A 23,971-nucleotide genomic window follows, 5' to 3' on the forward strand; every position below is an offset into this window, starting at 1 on the left:
CATAGACGGTGTGGCCCACACAGCCAAAAATATATACTGTCTGGCCCTTTACAGGAAAGTGGTCCATGAATGACTGGGATTGTGATGTGTTTGGTATAGGAGTCATGCTTTATTTTGAATTTTACTCATGCAACGGGGAGGCAGAAAAAAGCTCAGTTTCCTTGTTTTACTTCAATCTGATGAAGAAAGCCACAGAAATACAAACTCTGTCCTTACTTTTCATTGTGTCTATTCATACAATTTCCTCATGTAGGGTAAGATGTCACTAATTATGTCAGGAACACTCATAACTAGTCTCACAGAGGTTGGGCTACCCAGACCCCCTGCTGGGATCACTTCATTTAATTATTCACTTATTTACTCATCCCACAAAAATTTATTCAAAGCTACTAGGGTCCCACCCTAGGTTCTAGGCACTAGGGGTATATTCATGCATAATCAAAGCTCCTGCAAACTGAGCTTATATTTTAGTGGGAAAGGCATATACTTCTTTGCTTTTCTAATATGTCAAAGCGTGATAAGCACTATGAAGAAAACTTAAAGCAGAAATGTTGTTGGGCAATAAGTGAGGTGCTTCTTAAGATGTTTAGGGAAAGCCTCTTTAAGGAGGTGCCATTTCAGAAGAGAGACCAGAATAAAGTAAAGGCGTGAGCCATGCCTTCCTGGTGGAGTGACTATCAAAGGCCAAGGTTCTCCATTGGGCATGTGCTTGGCTGGTTGAGGAAAGGCGAGGTGGAGAATGTGAAGAGGGGAGTGATGATGTCTACATGGTAGGCAGGGGCAAGGTCACACAGGGTTTATAAGCACAGTAGGGATTTTGAGTGTTATTCTAATTACACAGAAAACCACTGGGAAGATGTCACTTCAATTGATTGGCATTTTTGATTAGTGTTCAATCTCCTGTGCACAGTAATGCTTATAGTGGGTAACAAGAAGGTTGAGGGTCAATTATCAGGCTCTTCCAAAAATGCAGGCAAGAGATGACAAGTATATGTAGGGTTTGGGGATTATTGGGAACCATGGGAAGTCAGTTGAAAGGAATTTGGATAGAAAATGATTGTAGACTTTCTAAATGCTGTGCTAATTTAACCCTTACTACATAGAATAAAGAATAGGGAAAAATTCAAACAGTCATTCAATAAACACTTATTGATCATTAATAAGAGAACAACAGGCCTTATATACTTGAGACTAGAGATGAAAAAAAGCCCAGTTTAGTGGCAAATAACTGGTGACAACTTGGTTCCTCACATATCAGTTCTCTCTCTTAATTCACACAAATTACCCCCATCCTGACCCTCTCCACTAAGTTCTCTGCATCCATGGGACACACTCAGGACATTTGAGGCTCCTGCCATTCAAGGTGCTCTCTCATCCAGAGTTGACAATGGAAAGAGTAGATTAAAATAGAAGATATCTATGTGGTGCACATACACACAGATAAAATGTGGTTCTAGTATACAACTGCTGATTCTTCTGTCTTTTCCTTTTACAAATTTGCCATATCTCTATGGGGATATGATTTTCCAGCCAATTAAGCTATGGAATTTCTTTAATTCATGTTTTAATTATGGCAGTCTTAACTTTCCCTCACTCTTTTTTTATCCTTTCATGGTAAGGTTTTAGGTAAAATACACTAACATTTCCACAAATTTCCTTGAATATCATTTGTATTGTTTGATGTAGAAAGACATATGCTCTCCTCTTAACCCCACAGCTTTCTGTGTTGCCCTGAGTATTGTGAATTTGATATCTGTTCCAAAAGTTAGGCTTCTTTCTTTGTCCTAAACAAAGGGAAGATCTTTGCTGATTTTCCAAACCAGCAAGATTCAAGCCCTGAGTGAATATTAGGCCATTTTAGTAGAGTGGTAACATTGGTCCTTCTGCTATGGACCTGCTCATGACTCCCAAGTAAGCTTTACATGTTGGCTAAAAATCTCGGGTTTATAAAGAGGAGAAGTAGGGGCATGAATCAGTCGGCAGAGTTCTCAAAGCTGAGAATAAGTGTACCAAGCTGATATTCACAAGAATGGGGTTTTTGAAAACGAAATACTGCAGAATCCAAAGTGCAACACTAAGATATTTTGCAGTAACTTAAAAATTATTACAGAAGCAGGGAAATGACACTATATAAAATATCCACACAATATTATTGCTATATTTTTAATTTTGAAAATGCCCTGAGTGTACAACCTTGCCCATATTTTCTTTAGTGTTAGAATGAAGATTAAAAAATAAAATGGGACTTGAGAATCCTCTCCAAAGTGCGAGGGAGCTGCATTGGACTTCACCTCCCAAGCGAGGCTTAGGAGAGCTTGAGAAGGGTTAAAGTTTTGTCTGTGACACTGAAATTGAGGCCAGCTGTAGGTCATATTCACGTCCCAGTCACAGGAAAATGAACCTGTGAGACAGAACCTAATTATCTGCTAAACCAAAAGCCAGTCTCAGTTCAATAACTTACGACAGAGCTAGCAGCCAGATATAGTGTTACCATGGCAACGTTGGAAAAAGCTCCGCTGCGGTTGAGAATAAGGAGGAAGGGAAGGAGACAGTAACCCTAAATGTGCTGTAGCCGTTTGATCTCGGACAAGTGGGTCTGTCTAGAAAACCAGGTTATTCAACACACGCCTACCATTGTCTATTCGCTTTAGTATCGACTACAATCCCCGAAAAGAAAAAATGCAATTACAATGTCTACTGGGCTTAAAAATAATCCACTAGTAAATGGCTAACTGGGAATTAATTTTAAAGAGAAAAACATATGCTTCCTCTTTCTCCTCCTCCATGCTATCCCCAAATACAGATAAAGTGGACACAAAGAACGGAGTTTCTTGATACCTCATCCTCTTAATGAATGAGTTCTGTGTCCATGAAATTCACTGTCATCCTAATTTCCTTATTCCCAAATGCCGAGAAATTTTTGAGAGGAAACTACTGGGAATTAAGCAATAATATTTGCTTTTCTAAGTGGTCGAATTAGAATTGGAGAGAAGGGGAGAAATAATTTTTCTTTGTGAACTCTGCTTAGACTTTCAAGTGAAATAATTTCCTGGAATAGTGAGTTAAGAAGAATGAAACTTCAGAGCAAGATAAGCTCTGCTAGGTTGGTCATTTTTCTTCCTGCCAGTTAATTTTTGTAGTTCTTTCCAGAATAGCACTGGAATTCTGAATTTGGAAGACGATATGGCTTAAGCACATAGAAACTTCAGTAGCCACTTAGCCTGAGTACTGTAAAAACAGCATCTCATTAAAAATGTTTGCAGAAGAAACTAGAGCTTACCATACAGGAATATGCATTTAGAGGAGAAAATCAAAAGTAAATTCCCTCCTCTCTCTTTCTTTCTTTTTCTTTCTCTCGCTCTCTCTCTTCAATCCTTCCCAATGGAGACAAGTCATGTTAAAGCTTGTCAGTTACAATTACTAGATTTCAAGGTATTTGACAATTTTGATATGCTATTAATGAAGTAATAAGGCACATCTAATGCATAATGTTATCACTTGGGTTTGCTAACCAGTTGTAATGCCAAATTTTAACCACCTAGATATGCATAAATATATAGATATAGCAGTGTTTTTTATGTATAACTCATAAACACACTGGGTTTGGAATATGGAGAGGAAGAAATATGGAGAGGAAGGAATATGAAGATGAATAATATCCTTTTCATGTGCATGAATAACTTTGCAGTAATGCAAATGAGAAAACACAAAATGGAAAGTAGGTTTCTTTTAGCAGAAATATCACTAAGACTGCAGACTGAAATTTGGCGATATATTAGAATAACTTACGATGTCTTTGAATTTTCTTTAAGATGTCACATTTTTTACAAACATTTTGCTCTATTGTGTTTTCAGTATATAATTATGTAACAATAGAAATCCACAACTTCAAATTATTTTAAACAACTGTAATGCAAAAAAGAAAACTTTATAATTTTAAGAAGATAAAAGTGGGTGTGGGGAACAGGCACAAGGAACAGAAAAACATCAAAGGGCAAAATGAATTTTTTGATTAATTTCCAGGTAGATGTAACTTAACCTCTGCTCTTGACCCTTACTTAATTCAAATAAATGGAAGCCAGAAAGTGTATCCCTTTCTGAGACAGATGTTTCAGAGATCTGATTATTAAAAGGGTCGTATTGGTTGCAAAGATGCCAACAATACATGGCAAAACACTGGATTCCGTTACTCCTAATATAAATAAGTTTTTCTCTTAATCTTTCCACTTGCATGAATTAATTAGTTAGAAAAGAAAATGAAGCAATTTTATCAGAAAAGCATCTGAAGGAGCTATTGATTCAAATGCTTTTACATTTCAGCCTTATCACACATGATTAACTTGCAAATATGAGCTTAATAATGATGCAAAGGACCAGATTCCCCTGGATTCTCTGTTCCACTTGAATTCTCAGAGAAGATATTAGAAGTACTTAACAAATAAGTGATACTAATACTGTTTTTCTCACGATGTTCTTTTACTCAATGGTTTTGAAAAGATGTGCCATGATTTTACAGAGCACAGCCTTTCTAAACTATTCAATTACACATTTTCTATAGTATCTTTACTATTTTTTGGTGGGTAGGTGTGTTTGTAAATGCTTTTTCTAATTGTAATCCTAACATCTATCCAAAGTAAGGATCCTGCAAAGCAGATGCTCCATTCAGTATAAAGACATTGATTTGATAAATTAACATGAAACAAATGCAAGAAAATAAATTGTAGCTGAAACTAAGTTTACAAATGAAAGCTAAACTTCCAGGTTAAAATAATCTGCTTGCCACATAGAAGATATTCAATGTGTTTGTTGACTGAGTGAATAAATAAATGGGTGTGTCCCTAAGGACCAAGGCACAAGAAGAAAAAGCAAGGCCTTGCTGATTACAACTCTACCCGTGGTTCTAGCTGCTGTTGTGGATCCTCTGAACCCTCACAACATTCACCACCTATTTTCAGCTGTCTCCTTGATGCATTTAAAAAACGAGGAAACTTTTCCTGATCTCTCCTATGTCCCGCTGAAGGACTTCCTTGGGGAAAGTGATGGGTTGAGGATTGGAGTGGAAGGGTACTTGTGTAGACTGTGGTTTTCCCCTGCTGCTATTCCTATAAGCATCTACAAAACCAACTCCCTGTATGGTTCCAGGTGGTTAGGTATCTGAACCCTTCTTGGCCCTTACATCTTCATACTAATCTAACAGAATCTCTTACCCACTTCCTTCCCCCAGCAGTTGCAACACTAGGAGTAGAATATGTGATGCTTTTTATGTAAATCCAACTTGTTTCTCCTCCCTCTCACATTCTAGGCTCCTCACTGACCACAACTTAGAAAGTTTCATGCTGTCCTGTGTGATGGGCAACTACCTCTACCTCATGTCCTAAACCCTTTTCTACTTTATGATTAAGTTTTATATATTCTAGGATCCAGGTCTCTAGCATCAGGTTAATATTCTGGCCATGACCTTTAGGAAACAAAAATAAAACCATTTCCCTTTTAAGAGTCTACCTCTTCCAAATAGCAACAGTTTGCTTTGAGCTTACTATACTCATTGTACGTTTAAAAATATAGTCTAAGCCTTCAATCTTTTATTGACTGTGTTCTTGATTGTGTCTACCCTCTTACTAAAGTGATAAATGCCATTGATCACATGATCAGAGAAAAATAAAGCAACAAGCATAATTTGGGGAATTTGTTGAAATTTTCCAAATATTCCACTGTAGAGTTAATCACTTGGCTCTGTCAATTAAATATTCTAAATATTTCATTAATCCCTCATTTTCTCTCCATTTCTACTGCCATCTTCTTCATTAAGGCCATATTTATCTGTCCCAATTGCTATCCCAAGGGAATCATTAATCATAACTATATAAAGGTAGATTTGCCATAAGAATTCTCGTTATATTAAGAAGTAAAAGGTTAATAAGAAACTCAATTTACAGCTGTGAATAGACTAGTTAAACAAATTATACTCAAACAATAACATAATGAGCATATGCTGAAATGATAACATATAAGTAAGTGTTCATTTGGCATTTAACAATTACAAAGCAAGTTACAAATAATTATGAAAATAGTGTGTGTGAATGAGAGACAGAGAAAGGGAGAGAAAATATGAATATATATATATGAATATATATACTAGAGGCCCAGTGCATGAAATTCATGTGGTGGCGGGGGTGTCTCTGAGACCGGCCTGCACCCTCTCCAATCCGGGATCCCTCTCACAACCCAGAACCACTAGCTCCTAACTGCTCACCTGCCTGCTTGCCTGATGCCCCTAACTGCTCCCCTCCCACCCTGATCCTCTTAACTGCTCTCCCATGCTGGCCTAATCCCCCTAACTGCCTAACTGCTCTCCCTTGCTGGCCTGATTCCCCTAACTGCCTAACTGCTCTCCCTTGCTGGCCTGATTCCCCTAACTGCCTAACTGCTCTCCCTTGCTGGCCTGATTCCCCTAACTGCCTAACTGCTCTCCCTTGCTGGCCTGATTCCCCTAACTGCCTAACTGCTCTCCCTTGCTGGCCTGATTCCCCTAACTGCCTAACTGCTCTCCCCTGCCAGCCTGATCTCCCTAACTGCTTTCTCCTCCTGGCTTGATCCCCCTAACTGCCTAACTGCTCTCCCCTGATGGCCTAGAATGTCCTTAAGAATGATCTTGAAAACTACACAATTACCTCTAAATTTTCCATTCCTTGTTTGATATCTAGCTCTGGGCGGCACATTTCCACCTTGAGTCCACTATGCCTGCTATCAAAGTTCTATTAACTGAAACTGGAGTCAAGGGGGATCTGATGCTGATTCACAAAGGGATTATCATGATTCTCATTGTCCCAGTGTCAAATGTAAGAAATAGTGTTATCTTCTTCTTTCTTCCTTGCCACAGTTTGCATCCACATGCAATTTACTCAGTCATTACATTCTCTTAATTATATAATTACTAGAGGCCCGGTGCATAAAATTTATGCACTGGGTACGGGAATCCTTTAGCCCTGCCTGTGCCCTCTCAGATGTCCTGCAATTTATCACCCCAAAGAGGTAGGCCCTGCCCACCCAGCCAGGGCTCCACAATGGATCGCTACCATAGAGGGAAGCCCAGGCTACTCCCTGCAGTGCTATTGTGGAATAGCCTGAGCCTCCTCTTTGGGGTGATCATGGAGACCCCAGATTGATCAATCGCCCTCTCCCCCTTGCTGGTGGCCTGGATCTTCCTCTGTGGGGTTATCATGTGATCGATCATGCCCTGCAGAGGGAGGCCCCTCCCATACACTGCAGCCAACTGGTTGGTGGCCTGGGCTTCCCACTGCAGGGCGATCACGGGGCAATGGCCAGGTCCCTAACCAACTGCATCACACTCGCCTTAGTTGGCCTGGTGCCAGTAGGTATCATAGCATGGTCGTCCAGAAGGTGGGCCGGATGGTCGTTCTGCTGTTCAGTCGTTCAGTTGATTTGCATATTATGCTTTTATTATTATAAATTACAGTTTTCACAGTTACCTCCTCCTTTTCACACTATCCTAAGTGGTCCTTAATGTTGGGGTGGTTTTAGTCTCCATTGAGAACCTTATAAAAATTACTAGACCATTTTCCCCAGACAAATAATTATTCACTCAAAATATTTTATGTAATGTTATGGGACTATGAAATTTTAAAAGGCTAGGGGTATGTAGATATCAGGTTAGAAATCCCTAGTTTAGATTTTCTTTTTTGTTTCTTCCTGTGTCTAGTTATCTCCGATGTCTTCTTATTTCAACATTCTCTACCCAGCTCTTTCTCAACTGGAGTATCATTCAATAATCTAAAAGTTATTACAAAATGCATCTCTGTATGGGTAAAATGGGTGGTGTGTCTTCATAAGCCTTGTTGAGTAGTTCTGATACATCTCCTATATTGATGTTTTATGTTACATTGATGTCAGATTAATCTTGCATTTGACATTCTTGCATCTGCCCCAAACTCTTTAAAGGGTTCCCAGTGTCAACCAACCTGTAAAACTGCACAATTAGCAGAAGAGGCCCTGTGAGCATTGTAGGGCCTCCTCAGGTTGATCTCAGCTCACCTTTCTATAGTCATTTTGTAAAATGCACCTAATCTCTCAATAAAATCGAATGACAAATGTAGTGCATCTTTTGTGCTCCTGCACATTTGTACATGTTGCAAATGCTGCCTGAAAGCCATCCCTTCCATCATTTCCTTCCGCTCTATCACAGACTAGCTGAATTCAGCCTCCTCTAGGGAATTTCCCTTGATTCTCAACAATTCAAGTAAATACTTCGTCTTGAATCCCTAAACCTTGTACTTACATATTCTTTCTGGATCTGTCACATCTTGGTAACTTTTAAAAAATTATCTTATTTTCTCATGAGAACACCATATTCCATAAAGAAAGAATCCTAACATCACTTTCTACTTCTGATCTAGGGTCTTGTTTTGTATAGATTATGAATGAATGGATGGATGAGTAGAAGGGTGAATAAAAAAATTTAAGGGTTGGATGTCTCTTGTTTTTAATTGTCTATGACTCCACTTGTTCATGCGGCATTGCAAAATAGGAATTTATCATTCAAAGAAGTGAGATTTGGGACAAAGATTAAAACTAATAATAAAAATGATAAAAAGAGCCAAAACCGGTTTGGCTCAGTGGATAGAGCGTTGGCCTGGGGACTGGACGGTCCCAGGTTCGATTCCGGTCAAGGGCATGTACCTGGGTTGTGGGCACCTCCCCAGTAGGAGATGTGCAGGAGGCAGCTGATCGATGTTTCTCTCTCATCGATGTTTCTAACTCTCTATCTCTCTCCCTTCCTCTCTGTAAAAAATCAATAAAATATGTTTAAAAAATGATAAAAAGAAATCACTGCCAGACATTGTTAATATTTCCATATCTCAAAATCAGAGAAGGTGATGCCCAAATTCTCTACAAGTAACTGTGTAGAGAAGATATAAGGCTTCATTGAGTTTAGATCACTCTTTTAAAGAGAACAAGTAAAAATACTAAGTAGAAGTTTCATCCAATCTATGGTTTTAAAGAAATTGTAATGTTCTCCTAAAGGTGGAAGACAACAAAGTAGGTTATTTTAAAAAAACACATTCAATGTCAAGCCACTAAAATCTCTAAAAAGAACTTTTCACACTAGTCAAGTGTCGAGTTATTTTTATGCCACTTGTGTTGAATGGTCAAAAAATTAAGGCGGATTTTAATGCCTGACCCATCTAGCACAATTAAAAACATGCTATTTGCCATTGACTTTACAATACTAAACCTACTTTTTATGTGCAAGAGTATAAAAGTAAAAGTACTTTTCAGAGGATTCCAACTTGAGACCTGCTTGATTGAAGTTCAAAATCATTCCATAAAAGGCATTATGTATTATTAGATAATCAAAGGTTAATCTATATATGTGTACCAGCTCATATATTTTTTTTTATATATATTTTATTGATTTTTTACAGAGAGGAAGGGAGAGAGATAGAGAGTTAGAAACATCGATGAGAGAGAAACATCGATCAGCTGCCTCCTGCACATCTCCTACTGGGGATATGCCCGCAACCCAGGTACATGCCCTTGACCGGAATCGAACCTGGGACCTTTCAGTCCGCAGGCCGACGCTCTATCCACTGAGCCAAACCGGTTTCGGCGTACCAGCTCATATTTTTAAATCACAGAACATTCTGCAACATTTTGCAAAACTGAAAAGCATTTGCTGCTCCTGCAATGTTTTTGAACTATTGATATGTCAATGTTTAAAAAAAATCATCTTTTCTTATATAAATCTATTTTTCCATATTGATATTGAAGAAAGAATATGGTTTTACAGCTAAAGTTACAGTATAACACACAAACAATCCTCTGATGATCATGAACATTCCAAATAAGTTTCAGAAAAAGACACAGTAAAAAGGCTTAAAGTAGTAACCCAAGATTTGTGAAATTAAATTGATTTCCATTCAAATCAGGTCTTTTACTCTTCTTCAAAATGTCAAGGTGTCAGCCTTGGCCATTAGGAGACTGTGATTTATAGTTGAGACAAAGCGATGGTACCAGCTGACTGTCTGGAGTCAGGGTACAGTGTCTCGAAAGGCTGCCAATGACAGTCATCACTTCTATTAACCAATCAGAAAGACTTAACTAAAAATCCTACTCTTTTTCTTCCATGTTGATAAGGATATGATAAAATAGAGTCTGGAAGATTTACTTTGTGGGAAATAAACAAGCATTGTGGAGAGAAGTAGGTGTTATACTTCTACAGACTAAATTAAAATATTGTTTATGGCAATGTATATTTAAGACATTTAGAAACACATATTCATAACAAGAGTATAAACAGATGTTCCAAATATGACAACTTATTTTAATGTACTGGAAACCACAGCATAATTTTGTAATCTGATTAATTAAGAAGAAGAATTGTGATGTTAAAATCAATTTTCAAACACTCTAAATTATATTTATAGCCAGGTTCATCAGCATCACAAAAAAACAGCAGAATGTTTTGTATCAGAATCATTAGTCATAGCAAATTAATCTTTTTATCTTTGAGGAAGATCCCTAGATATTTCTGGATAGGAAAATGTTTAAAACTTCCCAGGTTATACCAGGATAAACAATATTGGTGGTAAAAGTGAAAAAGATATAAATTTGCTGTACCAGAATAGCATAAACATATGATGACTAAAGATAGTCATTGGATTACAGAATATAACCACCATCCCTTCTTTACCAAAATTCCATTTCTAATAATCCTAAATAATTTTTAAAATGTCCAATTACTAAGTGAGTCCTAAAGCTGGTTTTCCTGATATATGGCACATATTAAATGATCGTGGAAATTTTTAATAAAATGTGATGAATCTCCATGATGCTTAAGGTTGAGATTTTCTCCTGCAGATTTTTTTTTAGTTACAACGCTGTACAAAGTGCATTTGGGCTAAAGAACTTACTATTGCCTAGGGTGATAGACACCACTAAGTTTACAAAGGCAAACATATTTGACAGGAGCCTGTAACATATTATGCTCAGTGATTTAGAAATTTGTAGTTGTTGTTTGGACACCCCCCCCCTCTTTTTTTTTTCTTTTTTTTTTTTTGCCTGATTTGAAATTTTTTCACCTTCTGCCATTGACATTAACCTTAGTAGTTTAACCTTGTGTTGCTAAGCTGCAGGGAGGTCCAATTTGAGTTAACTCTTACCTGGACAGAGAAGGGGCTAAAATTCATAGCCAATAAGAATTTTCTGAGAAATTGAATCGATGTATTTTTTTCCTTCTGGAGTCGCAAGCTCTAAGAGTAATGCATGATGCATGTCTGGAGTTGCTAGTGACCATTTTTGCCAACACACAGACAGAATGTGAGAATGCAGTCAACCACCTGAGAATAGAGTCAACACATTGGCTATATTAAAAGGGATAGAGGAAGACATACTGAGGCAGAAAGATAGGCGGGCAAAGGGAGCTGCAGGAGTAGAGCTCCTCTTCCATGGTGGACGAGGAGAAGAGACGCAAGAAAAGGAGGACGCGGGCAGGGTGAGGGAGGAGATGATAGTATACACATAGCTTCCTTTTTGCTCAGTTTGAGCTCAGTTTTTATCTTTTTCTACAGAAATAATCTGATTAGTGTAGTGATTTAAACTAAAACAATGCTTTACTAGCCCTGTGACTCAAGTTGTCACCTGTGTGATGGTATCTAATGACATGCTAATTTTTTTTTCATGAAAGTCACTTTAAAATAATTGTCCTTCACCATCTTTAGTTTGTAAATCAGTTGTAAACTGGGAAAGTGAAAAGCAGAGAGATTCAATTCCATAAGATAACTGGTGGCAGGAATAGTGTTGGGATGCCAGTCTTCTACCTTCTTCTTCACTATTCAAGTACAATAGTGACAATGATGTTAAAGTCTAAAAATATATGTTTACTCTGTATATTAATTCTGAGAGAACAGCTTGATTAGAATGCTTTGGTCCATTGACTAATTAATGTAATTGCTACTTCATGAAACTTTGCATGATCAATATCACTATATTCAACTTAACTTTAAAAAAATAAATAAAATGACGATTTATTTTTTATTTTTAAAATATATTTTTATTGATTTCAGAGAGGAAGGGAGAGGGAGAGACAGATAGAAACATCAATGATGAGAGAGAATCATTGATTGGCTGTCTTAGACATGCCCCACACTGGGGATTGAGCCTACAACATGGGCATGTGCCCTGGACCAGAATCAAACCCAGGACCCTTCAGTCAATGCTCTATCCACTGAGCCAAACCAGCTAGGGCACGATTTTCTTTTTTTTAGAGGGGTAGACATCACATGCATATACTACATGTCCGTTCAGTTATTCTGGCAATATCAGTTTTATAATTTACAATTTTTAAGATTCATGGTCTATGTTTTTTAAAGACCTTTCTGTAGTATAGAAAATAATATGAAGGAAATTAAGGCACTTTGAATTCTAACAATACCCCACCCATATCTTGTTGAAAGCCACTCAAAAGTATATAGGTAGGTTATCTCATCTACAACTAGAAAATAGGACAAACCACATAGTATGCTTATCTATCCTATATAATGAAGATGTAATATGCAAATGGTCATTACGCTGAGAAGGGTAACAACGGACCACATAACAACCTGATCACGGATCAGCAGGAGGGTGGGGCAGTGAGCTACAAGTGGGCGGCAGAGACCTACAGGAGGGGGCAGGGCAGCAAACTATGAGGGGGAGCGGGGGGACGGAGGGAGCTACAGGTGGGCGGGGCAGCAGGCAGAGAGCTATTGGAGGGCAGCAGCGAGCTACTGTCTACAAGCGGGGCAGATAGCTACAGGAGGGGGCAGGGCAGCAAGCTATGGCGAGGCGGGGCAGGGGGTGGGGGGAGATACAGGAGGGCAGGGCAGCAGACAGAGAGCTACTGGAGGACAGCAGCGAGCTACTGGCAAGCTACGGGTGAACGAATTCATGCGCAGGGCTACTAGTAAGATATAAAAAGAATAAAACTGCCAAATTACAGGATTCATAAAATGCTAAGTTACATAAAAAGGACAAACCATCCTGGACAAATAGAATATATCTTTTGTAGAACACAAGATATTTAAGAGCAGAATTTCTCTTTTCTTTTCCTGTAGTTGGTAAGTTGCTACTCAGGAAATATATGATAAAGACATTTGTCGTAAACTAGAGACCCGGTGCATGAAAAGTCATGCACTCAGGGTGGTCCCTCAGCCCAGCCTGTGCCCTCTTGCAGTCTGGGACCCCTCGGGCGATGTCTACCTGTTGGCTTAGGCTTAATCCCCCGCAGTCAAACATCCCTCTGGCAGCCTGGGAGCCCTCGGGGGATGTCCACCTGCCAGCTTAGGCCCGATCCCCTGGGGAGTGGGCCTAAGCTGCACTCAGACATCCTTAGTGCTGTGGAGGAGGTGGGAGAGGCTCGCAGCTGTCGGCCCAGCATGTGGCTGAACAGAGCTTCCCCTGTGGGAGCACATTGACTACCAGGGGGCAGCTCCTGCATTGAGCATCTGCCCCCTGGTGGTCAGTGCATGTAATAGCAACCAATCATTCCCAGTTGTTTGGCCATTAGGGTCAATTTGCATATTACCCTTTTATTATATAGGAATAGAGGCCCGGTGCCCAAAAATTTGTGCATTCGGGGGGATGAGGGGCTCCCTCAGCCTGGCCTGTGCCCTCTCGCAGTCTGGGAACCCTCGGGAGATAATGCCCTGCTGGCTTAGGCCTGCTCCCGGGTGGCAGAGGGCAGGCCCAATCCCTAGGTGCAGCTCCTGGTCGGGCTCAGAGCAGGGCTGATTGGGGAGTTGGGGTGCCGCCCCCTGTCATGCACAGAGCAGGGCGGATTGGGAGGTTGTGATGCCACCCTCAGTCACGCTCAGGGTAGGACTGATTGGGGGGTTGGGACACCGCCCCCTGTCACACTCAAGGCAGGGTCGATGGGGAGGTTGCAGCGCCACCCCCTGTCACACACAGAGCAGGGCCCATCAGGGGGTTGGGGCTCCTTACCCTGTCATGCACAGAGCAGGGCCCATCAGGGGGTTGGGGAGCTCCCCCCTGTCACACACAGAGCAGGGCGGATCAGGGGGTTGGGGCGCCACCCTCTATCACCCACAGAGCAGGGCCGATCAGGGGGTTGGGGCGCTGCCACTGTCACACTCAGGGCAGGGTCGATGGGGAGGTTATGGCTCTACCCCGTCACACACAGAGCAGGGCCCGTGGGGGGGGGGAGTTGGGGCGCCGCACCCTGTCACACACAGAGCCGCAGGGCAATCAGGGGGTTGGGGAGCTCCCCCGTATCAGGCACAGAGCAGGGCTGATCGAGGGGTTGGGGCACCTTCCCCTGTCAGGAACATAGCAGGGCAGATAGGGAGGTTGTGGCCCTCCCCCCTGTCACACACAGAGCCGCAGGGTGATTAGGGGTTTTGGGCGCTGCCCTCTGTCACACTGATCCCAGTGCTGGGAGGCCTCTCGGCTCCGCTGATCCCGGCGCTAGGAGGCATATTACCCTTTTACTATATAGGATAGAGGCCTGGTGCATGGGTGGGGCTGGCTGGTTTGCCCTGAAGGGTGTCCTGGATCAGGGTCGGGTCCCCACTGGGGTGCCTGGCCAGCCTGGGTGAGGGGATGATGGCTGTTTGCAGCTGGTCACACACCATTCAGGGTGGGGGTCCCCACTGGGGTGCCTGTCCAGCCTGGGTGAGGGGTGATGGCTGTTTGCAGCTGGTCACACACCCTTCAGGGTGGGGGTCCCCACTGGGGTGCCTGGCCAGTTTGGGTGAGGGGCTGAGGGCTGAAGCTCCAAACTGCTCCTTTTTCCTTTTTCTTTTTATTCTGGGCCAGTTTTGGCTCTGGCTCCAGCTCTGAGGCCTCTGCTGCTGAAAGCAGGTATCTGGTTTGTTTGGGTTCTATAATCGAAACAATGTATAACTCCAGCTCTGAGATCCCGGCTCACTGAAAGCAAGTTTCTGGGGTTTTGTTTAGCTTCTATATTTGTTACAATGTTTCAAACTGCAGGCTCAGAGGCCGGCAAGGCAGGCGGGGAACGTTGGAGTCCTCCGTCACTGAAGCAAGCAAGCCTTATGTTAGTTTCAAGCTGCCTGGCTGCCAGCCGCCATCTTGGCTGGCAGCTAATTTGCATATCACTCTGATTAGCCAATTGGAAGGGTAGCGGTCATACGCTAATTACCATGTTTCTCTTTTATTAGATAGGACTAGAGTCCCGGTGTAGATCCGGCCGAGCTGGCCAAGGGAGGGGAGGGGCCATGGGCAGTTGGTGGACTGGCCCTGCCCCCAATCGGGGTGGGGAGGGATTATCAGGGGCAGGGCCTGCCAGGAGGAGGGGCTGCAGGTGGTTGGCCAGCAGGCCCCGACCCCTGGTCAAACTCCCAGTCAAACTCCAGGTTGAGGGGAGAATTTGCATATTAGTCTTTTATTATATAGGATTATTTTTTTAGGTTCCCAAAGCATACATAATTTCCTAATGGTGTCTGCCTCTCACCCTTAAATTTTGGTGATGTAAAAAATAGTCTGACTGTGGCAAATACTAAAACCCAAAAGGAAGAAATGAGCTAATATTCATTGAGTGGTTTTTTTTGTTTGTTTTTTGGGTTTTTTTTTTTTTTTTTTTTTGTGTGTGTGTGTGTGTGTGTGTGTGTGTGTGCAAGGAACTGGGCTAAGGAATTTATTTGGATTATTTCACTGACCAACCTTCTGAGGTCAGTGATATTAAAATGTCATTAATTTAAACAAATGGAAATCAGTTCAGTTGTTTTGTAAATTATGACCTAGGCTGCATCTATTCTTAATGAGGGCAACAACTACTTTATATCATTAAATATTTAATATCTGTAACAAATATTTACACTTCTATATTTAATTTTAAAGTCAAAGTTTGTTAAATGATCAAGTCTTAGTTGGCCATAGGGATCTCATGTGTTGATGCAGACTGAATTCACTGAGTTCTTTTTTAAACTTGGATATATCTTTGTGAATGAATGGATGAATTAATAGTTTAAGTTGATAAACTTTATTTATGAACTGATGAATTCCATGCAAGCTTCACTCTCAACCTGAATTGCCAAAATGGCAACAGAGATATGTCAGTAGTGAGTTGCAGATTCCATCTTCTTTACACTTGTAACCCCCAGTCTTTTCTCCAAGATCTATGTTAATTCTAAAAGAAGACATTCGGAAAAAGCCAGCTAGAAATTTCATCCTTGAGTCAAGGCCATATTGCCTTTATATGAACTATATAAGCACTCCTTTATCTCAACATTAGGACTAATAAGATAAAAATTCTTATAGATGTGGGTACTCCTTATAAAAGCATGTCTTATCTGTAATAATAGAAGTGTAATATGCTAATTAGACAGGGCTCCTTCCACACAAAGCCGGGGCTGCGAGGAAAGCCTAGGTCCTGGGACCCAGAGGGAAGCCGGTGCCGGTGCCGGCAGCCAGGGGAAGGAAGGCCTACTCTTGCACGAATTTCGTGCATCAGGCTTCTAGTATTCAAATAAAAGGTAAAGAACATTTTTTAAAGTCAGTAAGAGATAACGGCCGAAACTGGTTTGGCTCAGTGGATAGAGCGTCGGCCTGCAGATTGAAAGGTCTCAGGTTCGATTCCGGTCAAGGGCATGTACCCGGGTTGCCGGCACATCCCCAGTAGGAGATGTGCAGGAGGCAGCTAATCGATGTTTCTCTCTCATCGATGTTTCTAACTCTCTATCTCTCTCCCTTCCTCTCTGTAAAAAATCAATAAAAAATATGTTAAAAAAAAGAGATAACGTAGGCATCATTTTTTATCTTTCAAATGTAGTATCACATGAATAATAGTCCCATTATTTATCAACAATTTGCTCTTTCAGAATTACTTCATTACATTTATTTAAAATACAAATCACAGAATCGAATGGTAGGGAATTAACTAGAAAGAACATGCAAGTTGAATAACTTTCTTCCAAAATAGAAAAAGAAATTCTGTTATGATATGTCTAACTGTTTAAAAAAAAAAATACATGATCTTTTTGTCCCATGTATATACTTGGGTGATTTCAGTCAGTGCACTAAATGGCCCTCACCAGAGCACACCCTATGGAAAGAAAATACATTTTCTTTAAACATAAGATACAATTCCTTTGAGGTTCTGTTAATCACTTTCCCTTTCTAATTGACAAAGTCACCACAGAAATTAGAGTACGAATTTCATTATTCTAGAAAGAACCTTAAAAGTTGACATGTCTTTGAACAATTGTTTCTGAAATCCTTTTTTAAGTACATTTTCATTTTCTGGCATGGCTTGAATTGAATTCTAAACTTTCTGCTGCTTGGCCCCTAAGCCCCTCTGGTGAATTTAAATAGGCTTCCTTATATATTTAGTACATTCAGGAATTCTTTGTCACAGGGCCCACTCTGCTTTATTATTAGAAGGCTGTCTCGGAAGTCCAGCAGCCAGTTTGTTTTTTGCCATTAATAAAGAGTCTACTTCCCCCAACCCCCACTTCTTTGAAGAAGTTGAAAAGGCTCCATGTTGGTTAGAGGGGGGCCAGGAAGAGAGAGAGAAGTGAAGGGCACCGACTGTGGTGTAATCCCCCAACAAAAAATGCTGTCTAACGTGGAAACCTCCCTGAGGTTTACAAACGCACAGGCTGGGCTTAATTTAGTGTGATGTATAACAGAGTAATAACTTAGGCACTGCCTGGTTCCCCCTTCCTAGCTAAGAATAGGAAGTCTACTATGAGAAAGACATTACATTTTTAAATCCTATAAAACCAAATGCTTCCGCTGGCTAGTGTTTCAACACCACCCAAATCTCTCACTTAAGATGTTTGGAAACTAGAAAGGCAATCACAGTGTAAATCTATCATTTCTCACAATTCACTTACTCACATGAATTGTTTTAAAGCCTTTTAGGATCCAGAAAAGTACAGAGAAGGGTTTCAAGAAAGACCTACCAATTTGGATGTGTGAAATATTTGTGTTGACTCTTGGTTGAGAGAAAGCTAATAAAAAGGCAAGGAAAGATGATTCCAGAGTATAGTCACCTGGTGTTCCCAAATCCTTTCAACCTATCACAGAGAGGGAGAAACTTCTAGAAAGAAAGGAATGGTTAAATGCATGTATATAAAAGAACCCCAAACACTCCAAAAACCTTAAAAGGCCAAGAAAAAAGCAAGGAGTTATTATTCCTATTTAGTTGATGTAACAAATATAGTCCATATTATTTTTACTTTCCTTTTGTTTGTTTAGGAATTAATAAGATAACAAACTAAAATCTCATTACTTATGTCAACACTAATAAACTTATTTCACCATCTGAGAATTTTTTACTTTTTAATTCTGCATAAAATACACATGGAATTAGTTGAAAGATATCAAATAAAACTACTTAATTTCAAATTATTTTAATCTCAAATACTTTCAAGTTCCACCTGCTTTTACATTTCTTCATGTAAAAACATTATATATAAGTTCATATTAGTGGCTAGTAAAGCACTTAATCTGACAAAGTTATGTTTAATATGGGAAGATGTGGGGGGAAAGCAACCTTCAATAAAAATTGAAGCTAGCTCATTGGAAAAAAATGTTGTGAATGATTTTAAGATGATGGCTCAATTTTTATACTATTTTTACTAAGAATTTTAAAAAAAATAAATGTATACATATGCCTCAGTATGTGTGTGGCCTCTGATAGATCAGAAAGTGAAATACAGAGATGACATAATAATGCCACATAAATTTCTGCAGAGTTAATATGAGGTTGAAAAGCTCCACTGAAAAAGTATATTATTGAAATGCTTACAGATGCCCAGGATTTAAAAAACCAAAACCAAAACCAGCACTTCCATTAGGAACTTTGTTTTCCTTTCTAAATAGTGTCACTCAGAGGTCACTGGGGTTGACTAAACTAAACGAATAGTAAGCAATTAAATATACTAATCCAAGAAATCAAAGTGATGCCTGCAAAAAATGTAGGCTGCACTGCATGTGTAAATGGCAAGAAAATTTGGGCTTTAGCTTATCTGTCTGTACTGTGTGCTCTTCTTGAAACTCATTCAAACAGGACAGCTTATAAAACCATTTACATATTTATAGGCAAGAGTGCCAGCATTCCTTTTGAAGAGGAATTTCAGGTAGTATATACCTTTTCTAATTTCAATAGTAATTAACTTGTACTGCAATTCTCCTGAGATACTTATGCCTATGGTAGGTACTATTAATGCAGCCTAATGCCTAAATGACTTGAGAATACCTCCGCACCTCTGTGGAGCTTCCCTGGAACATGAAAGTGTTAAGGACATTTACACTAGGAAAGCAATCGATCCCATGAACCCTGAAATGAAATGAAATGAAATGTAATTATATTTAGATTTGGCAAAATTCCAGAAGTGGTTTCCTTGTTGGATCCTAAAAGGCTTTAAAACAATGCCATTTTGGAAAATTCAAGTTGTCCTCACCGAGATTAAAAGTTAAAAGCCCGAGTATCACATTATTAAGAGAACAATGCAAAAGGGACAAAAGAAAAACTAATACTCCATTGGTCACTGGTAGCTGTTTAAGGTGAGTGGTGATTTTCTTTTAAAGGATCTCTCAGTTCAGAAGGCACTAGAAAACAATGTGAGAAAGGAAAGGGCAAACGGTCGGTATACTTATGTAAAACAGTGGTTTGCTATTTCAAAATTAAAATGTAAAAATAAGCTAGTGTCAGAGAGGAGGTGATTCCTCATTTCCACCGCATTGAGCAAGCTCGCATCAGCAGCAGACAGCCCTTAATATATGCGTCTGGCTCAGGCTGGTCTCCCAACCAGGAAGCCATGGAATTGTTAATATCACTGCTTTTTTTGTATGCAACACACATCATTTCCTCGCTCTTTGTTGTAGATCTCTCCTTTTATTTTAAGCTTAGTATGATCTGATTTCCCGAATCATATTATACAGTCCCCAAACAATATTATCCTGTGACAGCTATGATAGAAATGCAGAAAAAGTGTCATCCATCCACCTAGATACAGCATAAAGAAGTTTATATACACAAAGTCACCCACTTATATCTTTACTCACCTTTATGGAGTCAGAGAAAAGCTTTATCAATGATGCTCTCCGAAAAGACAGTTTATATATAGGAAAGTTACATAGAGAGGGTTCAAAGAATGCATGATGATTAGTAAAAAATATATAACTTATATATGTTTATGGAGGAAATGAACATCATTGCATTGTAAATTTTGTTTGGATACCTTTCTTTTATAAAATAGAAGTTAATATATAGTGCTGTTCATAAATATGACAACATAAATAGAAAACATGGCATTTGAAATAGCTGAAATCTGATATCACTACAGCCAATAAACATCTACCCTTTACATTATTTTGGAACTAAACTGATGTAATAACATATATGTATATATCATTTATGATTATGTTAAACAGGTGTCAAAAATATACCTGTATGTAATACTGTTTTATATAAGTAGTTTCTGATCCATTGTGTAAACATTGCTAGTAAATATAACGAAGTTTCTGTGTACTTGTAGATACATATACATAGAGTTCTTTGTAGAGACATATGTAAAGAGTTCTTTGTATTGAGAAACTTGTTTTTAAAAATGTTTAATTTCAGTGAGAATGAAGTTAAAAGTAAAGGATAGATACTACCAAATGCCTTTACTGATTATATTATCTCCTTTCATTTAGAATTTTAAAAACATTTTTTTATAACACACATGCACATACTTAAAATTTCAGAGATTCTAGAGAAATGAAATAGGTGATATAAATAAATAACCTGAATAGGTACAGTGTGAATACAAGCTTAAATATATTCTATGTGCCCTGTATAGATGACAAGTATGTTTACCATGTTGTAATTTCAATTTTTAAAGAAATATATCTCATGTAATCTATATTCTACGATATTTCAAATCATAAGCAACTGTACCAAATTGCATAAAAAGGTGACCAAAGACTTCATACAGTATTCTAAAATACTTTCATAAATTTATTTTAACAATACAGAAGACACATTTATAGTACTCATGTAAAGCATTAGAATTAAAAGAATGAAATTGCTTTGTTTCTCCTATTATTGAAAGTCTCTTCTCCATTTTGAATCTCAATATCTGCAACATTATTATAAAAATTTTCAAGAGATCTAATATATTAATTCTACTTACAAAAGATACATAGTTGATGTGGCAATGGCTAATCATGTTCAAACATAACATATTACTTATAGTTGGAATAATTACCTCTTATAAAACTAAAATTCTTATAAAACTAAAATAATGCATTTCAGATTCAGCTGATGGATCACCTAGAGTAGTCTGACTTCACAGGCTGTTTCTAGTTTATCTCACATGGGTCTATAATATAAACAACCTAAAATATAAAAGCTAAAGGGTACCGTATTTTGGCTAATTATTAATAAATTTCAATTGAACTCTTACAACAAGAGAATGTTCTAGTATAATAAGACATACCAAGTATTTTGTCTGGTTAAAAAAACTAAGGAGAAAACTGGCAATAAATACCACATATAAAGCAGCATTCTTCTAAAATCAGCAGTAAAATCTAATAGGGTCAGTAAAGAAGATTGTAAATCATTTCATTTCTAGGCCTCAAGAATGATTCTAGCTCTATGGTGTATATTCTGAGCCATATTTACGTGGAGACATATAGGAATTCTATAAATAGTTAATATATATATCCTATGCATATGAAAAAAGTTATAAAAACACAAACCACTCTCTTCATTATCAACTAAGGAGATATTTCCTTAGACCAGCCACCTAACAATACACCAAACGAAGCATTTTAGAAACACTTGTATTTTAATTTTGCTTCTTGCACAGATCTCTTCTATTGCTTTTGGATGGTTGTTATAACAGAAAACAAATGCGATTCTGTGACACTCTGTAATCACTTTAGAGGACAGTTTCTGAAAATAGTATTTTGGGGGTGGGTCCTGGTGAAAACATTGCTGGTTATAAATCAGAGCATTGTTCTTTTCTCCTGGGCAGAATCTATGTATGTCCTTTTGTTCTGGTGGTAACTGCAGACAATCAATAAGGTCCAAAGCTGCTGGTTCCCCTCCGCCTAGGTCCCAAGAGCCTGACTTGTGATGTTACTGAAATACCTCACAAGTTAGGGTCTCAGGGACTAGGAAAAGTCTGGTTTGCTGCGGTAGAATTCTTCTTCTTTGGTGATAAGGCTAGCTTAGAAATTACAGTTGGGTCCATTCAAACTTCTCCCTCTAAATACTAATGGTAATACATATGTAGAAATAGATCTATGACACATAAAAGTTAGGATGAGCTGAATATTCATAATGACCATTTACAGACCTTAAAATAACGAAGAATATGAGAAACAATACAAACAATGAACAGTTAAGAGTCATTCCATTAGATCCAGAGAATAAGACTACAAATGGGTTAAAATCTGTTTCTAGCAGATTTGTACAGCAACACCATAGTTCTATTACATGCAAAAAGGATTATATCCCAGTAATAGGACCCTGATTGAAATTTGGCTTCCCATTAGCCTTTTATATAGCACAACTGTTAAGCTGGCTCCAGGATATATAATACTTTCAATCTGATTTAAATATATACTGTTGCAGTTAAGAATAAAACAAAAACTTTTTTGCATGTCATAATTTAATACCTCTGAAGCTCGAGTTTTCTCTTTGAATCTCCAAACTATTCAGACAGCCAAATATTCCCATGCATACTCTGTAGCTATTTGAGCAACGCCCCTTAATGAACGTGAAACTTAAAAAGGCTGGCAAGCTAAGAACAAAAATGATTCTCTATCTTAAATAGTTGCATTCGAAAGCTCAATACTTTTGAAAATGCACAATCCCGATCCTGTACATTCACTGAATTTCCTCCGATCTTTTAGCCTTGTTTGTGGTTGGAGAACAGAATTTGTACTTTAGGAATGATCCAAGGTTTAGTAGCAGAGAACGCAGGGTAAAACAATCGGACCAGCCATAACATAAAAGTCCTGGCCACAGAAGTGGAATCTGGTTCTTCTGCAGTGGTTGATCTTAAAAGGGAAAAGAGGAGGGAAAAAAAAACACGCAAAGAATTAGAATGTTTTCCTGTAGAACAGGTGAATCATCCATTTCCAAGTAAGCTGCAAGGAAAGCTAAGCTGAACAAAATATTTGCTAACTGCCCCCCCCCTCCTCCACCCTAGTACCACACCCCTTTCCAACCCCCACCCCCACCCCCTGTCCAGATCTTCACTTTGCCTTGTAAGACTTTAAATATTCTGCTCCATGATGCAATGCATCATTATATAAGATCTCTTTTTGTTTATCATTTGATTTTTTCCATACTGAATCAGTTATGGCTTAAAATAGCAAATAGTTTTCTTTTTCTTTTTTAAAAAAATCAAACAAAAAAAAGCAGCACTCACAAAAAAAAAAATAAATAAAAATAAAACAGCCTTTACATCTCAAGTCCATGCTTTTCCTTAAAACTGAAGATGGCTTTACAATTCTTGACCATAGCATTCAACCAATTATTAGAATGAAAAATCTCACCCCTCCATAAATATGACATTAACATAATTATACCACCCCCATCACGGAGACCCATCCTCCTTAGGGAATACATCTGATGCTCCAAAGATGGAAATCAGTCAGATTTTAGTTGCTCTCCAACGTACCTTTGCTTCTCACTGACTGACTGGCTTTTACCCTCCACGCACTCACACGCCACCCCCTCCCCTCGGCTAGACACGGGTGCCCGAGCGAGCAGGCGCGCGCACAGCCATACAGACAGCCAGCGAGAGGCGAGGCACAGCATCTGATGCTGACTCAGAGCGCTCTGTGTGCAGGGGGTGGCAGCGGCTGGTATTTTCACTGCGCTCATCATTAACATTAACTCACAGGCTCGCATCCACCCTCTCCCAGACCTGCGGGACTGCAGCATTTGCATGACGCTGTCACTCTAGCCTTTGCAGGTCATATGATG

Source organism: Myotis nattereri (genome assembly GCF_964212035.1).
Source record: "Myotis nattereri genome assembly, chromosome: 3".
NCBI lineage: Eukaryota > Metazoa > Chordata > Mammalia > Chiroptera > Vespertilionidae > Myotis > Myotis nattereri.